Source organism: Aotus nancymaae, unplaced genomic scaffold (genome assembly GCF_030222135.1).
Source record: "Aotus nancymaae isolate 86718 unplaced genomic scaffold, 86718_ANA_hifiasm-v0.15.2.pri h1tg000039l, whole genome shotgun sequence".
NCBI lineage: Eukaryota > Metazoa > Chordata > Mammalia > Primates > Aotidae > Aotus > Aotus nancymaae.
Genome location: NW_026988453.1, coordinates 2,952,543 through 2,965,920, shown reverse-complemented (window position 1 = coordinate 2,965,920; position 13,378 = coordinate 2,952,543). Strand labels below are relative to the sequence as shown.

The following is a 13,378-nucleotide window of genomic DNA, read 5'->3' as shown; positions in this document are numbered from 1 at the left end:
CTGGACTGTCCTGGCTTCAGTTGTGCTTGCTGTGAAACTGTCAATCCAGATCGTTTCCAATTGTTGTTTTTTTGTGGGGGTGGGACCAGCCAAGCCTGATCACCTGGCTCCCTGCCTCAGAGCCTTTTTTTTTTTGTCTCCCAGGTGTTCCAGTCACCTGTTGAAAAGGTGCCGGGATCTGTGTGATTTCCCATGTGGTGACCCACTGCGCTGGCTGAAACAGCGGCGCTGAGATTCGTGGCACTTTTTTGCCCGGGAATCTCCTGGCCTGGCTCCTTGTTTCAGTCCCCTTTTTAATCAGATGAATGGGCGACTCTGCCTTCCTGGAGCTCCAATCGCCAGCTAAAATGGCACCTGGACCCGTGTATTTTTTAAGAAGAACCGCTGCACCGGGGCACCAGCAAAACAGCCTCGCCGTCCAAAACAGTTGTGCTGGTGACCCGTGGGGCTCCTCTGCCTGGGAATCTCCTGGTCTATGGGCAATAAAAATCCATCTGGAAATACAGCGTCCACTCACCCTCTGTGCTTTCACTGGGAGCTGCAATCCTGAGCTGCTCCTAAGCGGCCATCTTGGATCCCACCTCCTCTGTCTCTGCTTTTAAGCTATTCTCTTATCATTGGCTTTCAGCAATTTGATTATTATATACCTTGGTGTGTTTTTTGTTTGTTTGTTTACCCTGCTTGAGGTTCATTGAGGATTTTGAGCCTGTGGATTTATAGTGTTCATCAAATTTGGAAAAATTTCTTCCATTATTTCCTCATACATTTTCTGTGTTTTCCCTTCCTTTTCTAATTATATATGGGCATACCCCAGGAGATATGGAGGGTTTAATTCAAGATGACTGCAATAAAGCTAATATTTCAATAAAGCAAGTCACACAAACTTTTTGGTTTCCCAGTGCATATAAACTCTAGTTATGTTTACACTACACTATAGTCTATTAAGTGTCTAATAGTATCATGTCTAAAGAAATGATGTATATATCTTAATGAAAAACATACCTTGTTGCTAAAATATGCTAACAATGATCTGAGCCTTTAGGGCTTGCTGGTAGAGAGTCTTGCTTTGATGTTGATGGCAACTGACTGATCAGGGTAGTGGTTGCTGAAGGTTGGGGTGGCTGTGGCAGTTTTTGAAAATAAAACAAAATGAGGTTTTCCACATTGTTGACTCTTTCTTTCACCATAGATTTCTCTGTAGCATGCAATGCTGCTTGATAGCATTTTACTCATAGATCTTCTTTCATTATTGGAGTCAATCCTCTCAAACCCTGCTGCTTTATCAACTAAGTGTGTGGAATCTTCTGAATCCTTTGTTGTTATTTCAACAATGTCCACAGCCTTTTCACCAGGAGTAGATTCCTTCACAAGGACACTTTGCTCCATAAGACACCATTAGAAGCAATTCCTCATCCATTCAAATTTTATCATGAGATTGCAGCAATTCAGTCTCATCTTCAGGTTCCATTTCCAGTTCTCTTACCATTTCCACCACATTTGCAGTGATTTCCTCCACTGGAGTCTTGAACTCCTCAAAGTCATCCATGAGGATTGGAATTAACTTCCTTCAAACTCCTGTTAATGTTGATATTTTGACTTCCCATGAATCACAGATATTCTTAATGACATCTAGAATGATGAATCCTTTCCAGAAGGTTTTCAATTTACTTTGCCTAGATCCATCAGAGAAATCACTATCTATGGCAAATTAGTCTTACTAAGTGTATTTCTTAAATAATAAGACTTGATAGTTGTAATTACTCCTTGATTCATGGGTTACAGATGGATTTTGTGTTAGCAGTCATGAAAACAACACTAGTTTCCATCTAAGCTCTTGGATGTCCAGGTGCATGGTTAATGAGCAGTAATATTTTGAAAGAAATCTTTTTTTCTGAGCAGTAGGTCTCAATAGTGGGCTTAACATATTCAGTAAACCAAGCTGTAAACAGATGTGCTGTCATCCAGACTTTGTTATTCCATTTATAGAGCACAGGTGGAGTAGATTTAGCATAGTTCTTAAGTGCTCTAGTATTTTCTGAATGGTAAATGAGTATAGCCTTCACTTTACAGTCACTGGCTGCATTAGCCCCAAACAAGAGTCAGATTGTCTTCTAAAGCCTTGAAAACAGACACTGACTTCTCCTCTACAATTGTGAAAGTCCTAGATGATACCTTTCTTCAAGAGAAGGTTTTGTTTATGTTAAAAATCTGTTTAGTGTGGCCACTTTTGTCAATTATCTTAGCTAGATCTTATGGATAACTTGCTGCAGCTTCTACGTCAGCACTTGCTGCTTGTTTTATGTCATGGAAACACCTTATTTCCTTAAACTTTATGAACCAACCTCTGCTGGTTTCAAACTTTTCTTCTGCGGTTCCTCACCTCTCTCAGCCTTCACAGAACTGAAGAGAATCAGGGCCTTGCTCTGGATTAGGTTTTGGCTTAATGGGATTTTTTGGTTGGATTAATCATCTATCCAGATTACTCAAACTTTATTTATCTCAGCAATGAGGCTGTTTTGCTTTCTTATCATTCCTGTGTTCACTGGAATAGCACTTTTAACTGCCTTCAAGGACTTTTCCTTTGCATTCACAACTTGGCTAACTGGCACAAGAGGCTTAGTTTTTGGCCTGTCCTGGCTTTCAACATGCCTTCCTCACTAAGCTTAATCATTTCTAGCTTTTGATTTAAAGTGGGAGATGTGGGGCTCTTCCTTTCAACTGAACATTTAGGCATCATTCTAGACATATTAATTGGCCTAGTTTCAATATTGTTTTGTCTCAGGGAATAGGTAGGCCTAAAAAGAGAGAGAGAGAGAATAGCCATCTGTCTGTGAAGCAGTCAGAATACACACATTTATCAATTAATTTGATGTCTTATATGGATGCAGTTTGTGGTGCACAAACTACTTAGAAAAGCAACATAAAATAATCACTGATCACAAATCATCATAACATATATAATAATAACAAAAACACCTGAAATATTGTGAGGTGTATCAAAATGTGACACGGAGACAAGATGTGAGCACATGCTGTTGGAAAAATGACCCCAATAGACATACTTGACAAAAGATTGCCACAGATCTTCAATTTGTAAAAAACATAATATTTGCAAAGCACAAAAATGCAACAAAATGAGTATGCCTAAATACATTAGACCACTTAATATAATACTATTCCACAGGTCATTGAGGCTTAGTTAAGTATTTCTCTAGTCTTTTTTTTTTTCCTGTGACATAGTTTGGATAAGTTTTACTGATATATCTTTAAATTCATTAATCTTCTGCAGTGTTTAATCTTCTGTTTAGTTTATGTAATTTTTCAATTCATATATTTTAATTCTCAGCACTTTATTTAGTTCTCTCATATATTCTCCATTTCTCTCTTAATTTTGTTCTTTTAAACGTGTTGTTTTAAACATGTTTCCTTTTAAATCCTAGAACATAATTATAATAGTTGCTTTAATGTCCTTGTCTGCTGATTTCATCATCTCTGTCATTTGAGGGTCTGCTTTTATTGACTTATATCTCTCCTGGTTATGGATTATAACTTTTTGCATCACTATATCTCTAGTTATTTTTTTTAAATGCTGGACACAATAAATGTTATTTAGTACCTAATTTTGTATCTTCCTTTAAAGAAGGTTAAATTTTGCTTTGGCAGATTATTTGCAGTTTAGCTTGATTCTTTTGCTGTCTGGTTCTGTGCCCTTAAAACTCCAGCCACATCAGCCTCTCTAAACTCTATTTTCTCTCACCTCAACTCTGCAATACCACTGTGTTCCCCCTTTCTGCATTATAATTCAGAAAGAATTGTACTTGAGTTCCCCCTTTCTGCATTACTATTCAAAAAGAATACCTAGATAGAAATCTGGGGCAATCATAGTGCTTGTCATTTTTGTTTCTCTTTTCTCAGGAATACAGCCTTATGTTTTTTTGCTGTCCAGTGTCTGAAAACAGTTGTTTTGTTTATTTTGTCCAATTTTCTAATTTTTTTTTTTTACAGTGGAAAGGCAACTCCTGTTCCAGTTACTCCATCATGGCTTGAAGCAGAAAAGGGGGGTTTTCAATTTGCAAAACATAAATTACTTGAGAAGATCCTCAAACTACCATGGTTAATCTGCATATTTAAGAGATATTTTAGGCGTATAAATTATGGTTCTTGTTTTATACATTTCTATGTCCACTTACTAGGGATTACATCGTCTTTACATATGCATGTGGAATCAGGTATTCATTCTAGCTTCTTATCTTCTACTTTTCTTTCTTATTAGATTTTCTTGGGTTCTGTGTTAATCCTCATATTTAGCTGCAGTAAAAGTTTCCTTCTGTATTTGAATAGTATGTAAATATTATTCTACAAGCCTTACAACCTTTGTTATGTAAACGCCTTTGCTACTGAAGTGTCCTGCAATTTAGCGCTCTACGTATTTGTGAGCTGTTTCTGCATGCTAGGTTTGATTGCCCTTAAGTTTTCATCTTATGCTATATTTCATTCTTGGTCAACTGCCCTCTGAGGAGTCTTAAGTTTTGATTCCATCCATGATCAGAAGGCAGGAGCCTCAGCCTTTGCTACTAATATATTCTCTTCTGAGGTCTTTAAAGCATAATGGAAAAAAAACACGGAGCACTGAGGCTGGATAGATGTAGATTTAAATTATATATACGATATTGAACTTGAGTTGGAAGAGGCGAGTCCGGTCTCAAAATGGAGGGCCATGATCCAAAGGAACCAGAGCAGTTGAGAAAACTGTTTATTGGTGGTCTGAGCTTTGAAACTACAGATGATAGTTTAAGAGAACATTTTGAGAAATGGGGCACACTTACAGATTGTGTGGTAATGAGAGATCCCCAAACCAAACGTTCCAGGGGCTTTGGTTTTGTGACTTATTCTTGTGTTGAAGAGGTGGATGCAGCAATGTGTGCTCGACCACACAAGGTTGATGGGCGTATAGTGGAACCAAAGAGAGCTGTTTCTAGAGAGGATTCTGTAAAGCCTGGTGCCCACCTAACAGTGAAGAAAATTTTTGTTGGTGGTATTAAAGAAGATACGGAAGAGTATAATTTGAGAGACTACTTTGAAAAGTATGGCAAGATTGAAACCATAGAAGTTATGGAAGACAGGCAGAGTGGAAAAAAGAGAGGATTTGCTTTTGTAACTTTCGATGATCACGATACAGTTGATAAAATTGTTGTTCAGAAATACCATACTATTAATGGGCATAATTGTGAAGTGAAAAAGACCCTTTCTAAACAAGAGATGCAGTCTGCTGGATCACAGAGAGGTCGCGGAGGTGGATCTGGCAATTTTATGGGTCGTGGAGGAAACTTTGGAGGTGGAGGTAATTTTGGCCGTGGTGGAAACTTTGGTGGAAGAGGAGGTTATGGTGGTGGAGGTGGTGGCAGCAGAGGTAGTTATGGAGGAGGTGATGGTGGATATAACGGATTTGGTGATGGTGGCAACTATGGCGGTGGTCCCGGTTATAGCAGTAGAAGGGGCTATGGTGGTGGTGGACCAGGATATGGAAACCAAGGTGGTGGATATGGTGGTGGTGGTGGAGGGTAATGGTTACAATGAAGGAGGAAATTTTGGTGGTGGTAACTATGGTGGTGGTGGTGGGAACTATAATGATTTTGGAAATTATAGTGGACAACAGCAATCAAATTATGGACCCATGAAAGGGGGCAGTTTTGGTGGAAGAAGCTCGGGCAGTCCCTATGGTGGTGGTTATGGATCTGGTGGTGGAAGTGGTGGATATGGTAGCAGAAGGTTCTAAAAGCAGCAGAAAAGGGCTACAGTTCTTAGCAGGAGAGAGAGCGAGGAGTTGTCAGGAAAGCTGCAGGTTACTTTGAGACAGTCGTCCCAAATGCATTAGAGGAACTGTAAAAATCTGCCACAGAAGGAGCGATGATCCATAGTCAGAAAAGTTACTGCAGCTTAAACAGGAAACCCTTCTTGTTCAGGACTGTCATAGCCACAGTTTGCAAAAAGTGCAGCTATTGATTAATGCAGTGTAGTGTCAATTAGATGTACATTCCTGAGGTCTTTTATCTGTTGTAGCTTTGTCTTTTTCTTTTTCTTTTCATTACATCAGGTATATTGCCCTGTAAATTGTGGTAGTGGTACCAGGAATAAAAAATTAAGGAATTTTTAACTTTTCAATATTTGTGTAGTTCAGTTTTTCTACATTTTAGTACAGAAACTAACAAAATGCAGTTTTGAAGGTGTTTCCTTGTGAGTTAACAAGTAAAGAAGATCATTGTTAATTACTATTTTGTATGAATTTTGCTAAAGTTAACTGTAAAGAAACACCTGCTGACTTGCAGTTTAAGGGGAATCTATTCTCCCCATTTCCAAACCATAATATGAATGGGCACTGACATGTGGAGAGAATAGATACATGTGTGTTTGCAATGTGTGTTTTAGGTAAATAGGATTGGGTATTTAAATTAGCATTTGTGAATTTAATAGCATTAAGATTACCTTCAAATGAAAAAAAATCTCAAAATTTCGATTTGGTTTTTGTGCATTTTCTTTTAAAATGTAATCATATGATTTTAGTGTGTTAGACTTGCTGAGTCCTAGCTGTGTTTAGAACATCTCCGTTCTACGTTTACCTTGGTCAAATTTGAACTGCTGCCATAGGTTTTGGGTGTAAAGAATGTTTACTGCCCTCCATTTAAATTCAGAAAAGGGGTAGTGGATGTTTTCCCTCTCCTACGTTAGAAACCATTCTTAAAAACTTTTCAAAATATAGGACCATTAAGTCTGCTATATCTGAGCAAATTAGTGAGTACTTTTTTTTTTCTTTTTTAAAGCACAAGAGGCCCATAAATCATCAGTTACTTTCCTTGGTTTAAATTTATCTATATATAATATATATATATATAAGTTTTCAGAGTAAGAGAATAAAAATCGTGCATTATGAAACCCCTAACTGGCTGGCATGCTTTCCTGTTTGTACCCTATACATTTTGCTGGATGAAACCAAGGATAGTTTAGGTATAACTGTCCAAAATAACCTAACTGCAGCCGAAATGTAGCACAGTTGCTTAGTACAAGCTTCTCACTTCCTACAGACCTGAATTCAAATTTGGATAGTCTGAGTTCTTAAATTCCCAAAGAACGCACTGTAACTTCTTGTGTCTATTTCAACATAAATCATGTTGTTACCAATTCGTTTGGAAGGCCCTGGTTGAGAAAAGTTTTAGATAATAAGGCCATATATATATATTAATATAAACCAATGTCTACTGTTTTGCGCCAGCTAGTGCTTACAGGTTCATTCGATCCCTGAGTACGTGCCCTGCTGTTATTCTTTCTTGGTAGTTGAACGTTGAATTCAAGATTCTTTGTTTTGTTTTAAGAAGTACTAAGCAAAACAAGCAATAAAAAGGGGAATGGGGCGTGCTAGTGTTTGAATATGCTCTCTCGTTGCTCTAATTCTGTGCCTCTGTGCATTAATATTTGGATGCATGCAATGCCAGCATGGAAATTGGTCTTCACACATACTGCAGTTTTCCAGAAATACTCACAAACCAATAAATGTAACAGACATTCCATTTGTTAATGGGCATATATGTGAAAAAGCAGTGTAGAAAATAGGCTAATATTAGAAAATGGTTAAGTCCTTAATAACTTCAAGTGTGGTTATATAATGGACACTGTCAATGTTCATAACTTAAACCTTGGTACCTGGTCAAAATAATGCTTGGGAAACATTAAAATTGAGCTAAATTGTCTCAAGTTCTTTTATTCATATAAATAAAGTTTAAAGGAATGGGGAAAAAAATTATATATACATCACTTAATAGCTGTATGACTTTTGGAAACTTATACTCTAAACATCAGTTTTCTATTCTGTTAAATGGTGTTTATTCTATCTGCTTCATAAGGTTACTGTGAATACATACTAGATGTTTAATAAATGCTAGTTCTGTTCTGATTCCTTAAATTGTGCATCTGGTTATGCCAGTTATAGTATGGGCTAGTAGGTACCTTATGGGCTAGTAGGTACTTTAATGAGCCTGTCTTCTCAGCTACTTTGATCATATATTGATTCTTCTGCAAGTTGTAAAATTTCTCTGTGATTCCATTGAGTCTGTTAATATGCTGGACAAGACAATTTACCCATTAAGTGAAGTCTATTTACCTTTCCAAAAGAAAAGTCACCTAAGTTTTAGGATCCCGTTTGGAAGGCGGACCCCAGAAAACCTAGGCAAGACCCTTTGTTCACTCAGTTTTTCTTTTATTTCTACTTTTTTTTTTTTTTTTTGCAATGCATACATTCTAATACGCTCATAAGCATGGTTCTCCAACTAGGTGCTGAGACTGGTGGTAAAAAATAAAACAAAAAAAAAAAATTTATTTGTTTCATACCCTGCAAGAAACTCAGGCTTCAAGGAGCTGGAAGAGCAGAACTTCACAGTGTTCCTTGGTTAAGAGTGAGAATAGCTTATGCCAAAAAAAAAAAAAAAGATGAGGTTTCATACCCAGAGATGTGAGCTGGGACTCTGATTTCAAAGACCCTCTATAATAGTACAATCTACTGGAACTTTATATGAGGATAAACATATTCTATATTTGCACTGTCCAATGCAGAGGGCAGTAGTCAGCTTTTGTGTGACTAGTTGGGGCTACTGAGCATTTGAAATATGGTTAGGCTAACCGAGGAACTGAATTTTCAATTTTATAATTTTAATTAATTTTCATTTAAATATCCACATGTGGCTAGTGGCTACCATATTGAACAATGAAGCTTATAGCAATCGTATTTTTGTTATAGGAATAACTCGTGAAGGATCAATATAACTACCTACTGATGGTCCTATCAATTGGCTTTCTACTGTAGATTCGAAAATGCTACATGTGTAAAAGATATTTTGGTTTGGGAGGCCGAGGCGGGTGGATCACGAGGTCAAGAGATCGAGACCATCCTGGTCAACATGGTGAAATCCCGTCTCTACTAAAAATACAAAAAATTAGCTGGGCACGGTGGTGCGTGCCTGTAATCCCAGCTACTCAGGAGGCTGAGGCAGGAGAATTGCCTGAACCCAGGAGGCGGAGGTTGCGGTGAGCCGAGATCGCACCATTGCACTCCAGTCTGGGTAACAAGAGCGAAACTCCATCTCAAAAAAAAAAAAAAAAAAAAAAAAAAAAGATATTTGGGATAGTATATAAAACAATAAAAAATATTTTGAATATTGCATGTGAGGAAGTCCTATTAATACATATGGAGAGCCTTGAGTTAGAGAAGGAATTCTTGTCCCATAAAATTATGAGTATTCACATTTTTAAGAGTAGTTAATGCCTTCTAAAGATTATTTTATACTGTGTCACTGATTTTTGCACCTCTATCTTGTCTTACCTTTTTTTTTTTTTTTTTAACTTCAAAGAAGTACTTCTAGGCTAAATTAAGTTATTGTAAACCACCTAGGAAAAATGGAGATTTGCGATATGTTGAAAAAAAAAAAAAAACATGTTTAGAATGTGTTACCCAAGGGGAAAAGGTCCTCTTCATTATTGCATTCTTTTTAAAAATCATTTTCTCAAATATTAGGTTGGTGCAAAAGTAATTGTGGTTTTTCTACTGAAAGTAATGGCCAAAAATATGTGATTGAAGTAAAATAATTTCAATAACATATTTGAATAGAATTAAATAATATTTTCAGTCACTTTGATGCATTATTTCACTTACTCCTTTTATTAGCCCTATGAGTAAGTAGAGTGGGTGTTACTATTTCTGTGTTACAGATTTGACAACTGTGACTTCAGAGAAGTTAAGTGACTCACTCTTGGTTCCTGAGGATTTCAACCCAAACGTTTTTGTTCATTGTCTTTTCTTTCTCGCCATATGCGAGTTACATTAGTTAATGAGGCCACTTGATTTTTAAAATCGATAAGTTCTTTCAGTATCTATAAAACATCACGACTTCAATCTTGTGTGGCCTCATCCTTATAATTTTTGTACTTCAAATAGGAGAAAGCTTCGATTCATGTCAGTTGTTTAAAATGAATGGTACACTCATATTTTATTTAATAAATATTAATGGTTGGATTTGGCAGAGGGCAGTGGGCTATTTTAGACCTTTCCTGTAAAGAGGATCATTAGCACATCCCAAAATTTGATTTCTAGAGTGCTTATTTATCAATATTTCTTAGACACTTCAGTTGGTTCTAATTATGCCTCCTAGAACCCCTTTCAGGCAGTGCCGCCTCGGCTAAGTGTATTCCAGAGTGCACTTATTTAGCAGTTTTGTCCTTCAGCACAGGTTTGTTCCATCTTTGAGACATAACTTGATTGTTTTGTTTTGTTTTTTTCTGTCAGCAAATGATACAATAGAAATCCTAAATCAATAACACTTTTTATTCCTACGCAATTGATGCACAACGGCCTTCTTCACATCGAGGTTTAATGCGTGGTAAATTAATTATCTGGAATGAATACAGGGTCAATGGACCTTGGTATGACTGGGATGTGATGTTAAAGTGTTCCATTTCCTCCTCCACTTCACAGCATGCTTACTGTCTTTTGTGCACGTCGGTTGTGTCATCTTCTGCAGTAAACTCCCTTAAGAGTAGTTAATGCCCTCTAGGAATTGATTGATAGAAAAAAATCGCTTTATCATAAATTTGTTAAACATTTACTGCCTCAAGGCAAAAAAAACGGGGACACTTATACTTGTAATACATACAGTGGCATTGTTTTTAAAAGGGGAATTTAATTGAAATTTGGAATTGCCAAAGTGAATAATGCATTTTCTCTTAATTAAAGTCTCTAAAAAGATTTGTGCAAATTCATGTAGGTTTTATTATCTACTAATTCCTTTTGGAAATGAGCACAATGGTTTATTTTCTAGAATTCAGTTAAAAAAAAAAACTCTATCTGTCCCGTATTCTAAATGTAGATATGATGCCAATCCCATTTCCAGTGATATAAAATCAGGCAGGGTAAAGTGGATTTTCCGTCAGAAGCAGAGCAATTAAAAAGCAGAAATTCACTAAGTTTTAAGGTACTCAATTTTCTATTTTCTTTAAAATAAAAATAGGAGAAGCAAACTCCATTATAGTTTCGAGGGTAGCTCTGCTATTAGTAGCTATAGAAACAAGGTAACTAGGTAGTGAATAAGAGAGAAAAAGGGACGGCGGGAGGGAGGGAGAGAGAAATAGAATATGAATAGAGAAAAGAGAACCACAAACCGAACTATAACACTTAAATGCTAACATGATTTAGGTACTAGTGAATTGGCCAACGTCTTTGTCAGTTTGTCAGTATGAACACCTTCTCGTTAATGCCTGGTTTCTCTGGGATTTAAGCATAGAATGTAGCACCCAAACAAAATGAATACAACCATCTTCAAAGTAGAGATGGTGAATAAAAGAGATATAAATACACATGCGCCAAATTGCAGCAAGCATACTGGGGTCAGCTTCGTGATTTTTTTTTTTTTTTTTTCAGAGGCCCTTTCCTTTCCATCAAGTTTAGGGATGGAGAGTGGAACCAAATCGACTTTACTTCCCTTGGCAACGAGGTCAACACCACTTGTAAATCCAACCTTCTCCTATTGCAGCTATGTCAAAGGTGGGGAGCTCAGTGGGACACTGAAATCATACAAGACGGGGCACATTTTCCAAACTCCAACACACCACATGCCTGGTGGAAATGCCTCTGATCCTAGTTTAAGTTTCCCAGGAATATTTTCAGCTTAGACTTTATCCTCACATCTGTCCTGGATCATCAGAGTGTATTACATTGTTGCTTGATCTTTAGAAACAAACACCCTAACAACCAAGCTGGATGCTCTATGTGGGGCAGGCTTTTGAGTCAACAGAGTGTGTTTTCTTGCTAGTCAAGAGCCTTAGAAGACTGAGCAGGTATAAAATACAGCCTCTGTGCTTCTATTTCTAAGAGATAAACCATGAGATGGCCCAGCAGATATAACTGGTAAAACCTAAGCTTTCATGAAAGGAAGCCATACATTTTCAATACATCGTCGTCTTGGGCTACTTAACAGAATAACAAGGAGGTCAGTGTGTACCAAATAACAACCAATGTACAGAAGCAACCAAATAATTTCAGCTTGAAATTATGTATAGTAACAGGCAGTATCATATAATAATGGTCAATAGCTGGGGTTGATGCGTTAAGGCCAGGAGCCCAATCCAGGTAGCCCCCTACCTGGTTTTATAAATGAATTTTTATTGACATAGCCATACTCATCCATTGCCATGTTGTCTGTCTACTTTCTCACTGCCCTGGTGGAATTGAATAGCTGCTGTGATCTGCAGGCTGTTTGATCTGCAAAGCTAAAAATATTTAATATTTAGCCCTTTAACGAAAAAGTCACAGTATCTGTATTTGAATTCTGGCTTCAGCGTTTACAGGCTATGGTACCTGGGCCAGATGTTCATTATGCCTCAGTTTCCTAATCTATTAAATAGGTATGCTGATAGCAATTTCTTTGTAGATTGCAGTGGAGATTGCATGAGATAATGTACCCAATCTTAGGAATCTACCCGGCATGAAGTATCAGATCTCTTCAGCTGCTCCCATGCTCTGTGACTTCCCAGAGAGGGTTCTAGATCCCAAATAAAATTGTGTTTGCTTTCTGTTTTGCAGAAGCCAACTTTATGTTTTTCTAAGAATACTGTTTGTAGGTAGTGATAAAAGAAAAACTTCAGGTGAATTAAATGTAAAGGAGTTTAATTGAGCAGTGAACAGTCTGCACATTGGGCAGCCCCCTAGAATCATAGATTCACAGAGACTTCAGCGCAGCCATTAGGCGGAAGAAGATTTATAGACAAAAAGAGAAAATGATATACAGAAATTGGAAGTGAGGTACAGGACAGCTGGATTGGCTACAGCTCGGGTTTTGCCTTATTTGAATGCAGTTTCAGCACTCAGCAGAGTATGAGTGGTTGAAGTGTGGCTGCTGGGATTGGGCAATACTCAGCTATTGTTATAGGTGCGTAGTACTACGTCAGGCCTCCAATTTTGTCTGTCTATTCAGCTAGGTTACGGTTCATCCACAAGGACTCAAATATGAAAGTACAGAGTCCTTCTCAGTCCATATTTAGTTTGCTTTAACAGTACCAAGACTCTAATTTCTTAAACATAGACATGAAACCAGCCTACTCTTATGAGCCCAACGAGACTACAAGAACATCAGCCTCATGAGATTTTCACTTATTATTTTAAATCCTAGCATTCCTTAGATTTGGGCATCAAATTTGGTTAACAAAGAAATTTGCTCATTTGTTCTCAAAATGCCCTGGTTAAGAGTGGCAGGAACAGGTCTCAGTCACTCTACCTGGCAGAGGTCGGGATGAGGCAGGCAACAGAAACGTGGCCAATGGACCACTCACACTGAGAGAGCCA

General features: G+C 37.5%; 2 pseudogenes; one reads left to right on the top strand and one right to left on the bottom strand.

Moving 5' to 3' along the window:
- Window positions 1–1,019: 1,019 nt before the first annotated feature.
- Window positions 1,020–2,737, bottom strand: LOC135268203 (tigger transposable element-derived protein 1-like; annotated as a pseudogene).
- A 1,948-nt stretch (window positions 2,738–4,685) lies between these two features.
- LOC110569568 (heterogeneous nuclear ribonucleoprotein A3-like) lies at window positions 4,686–7,741 on the top strand (annotated as a pseudogene).
- Window positions 7,742–13,378: the final 5,637 nt, after the last annotated feature.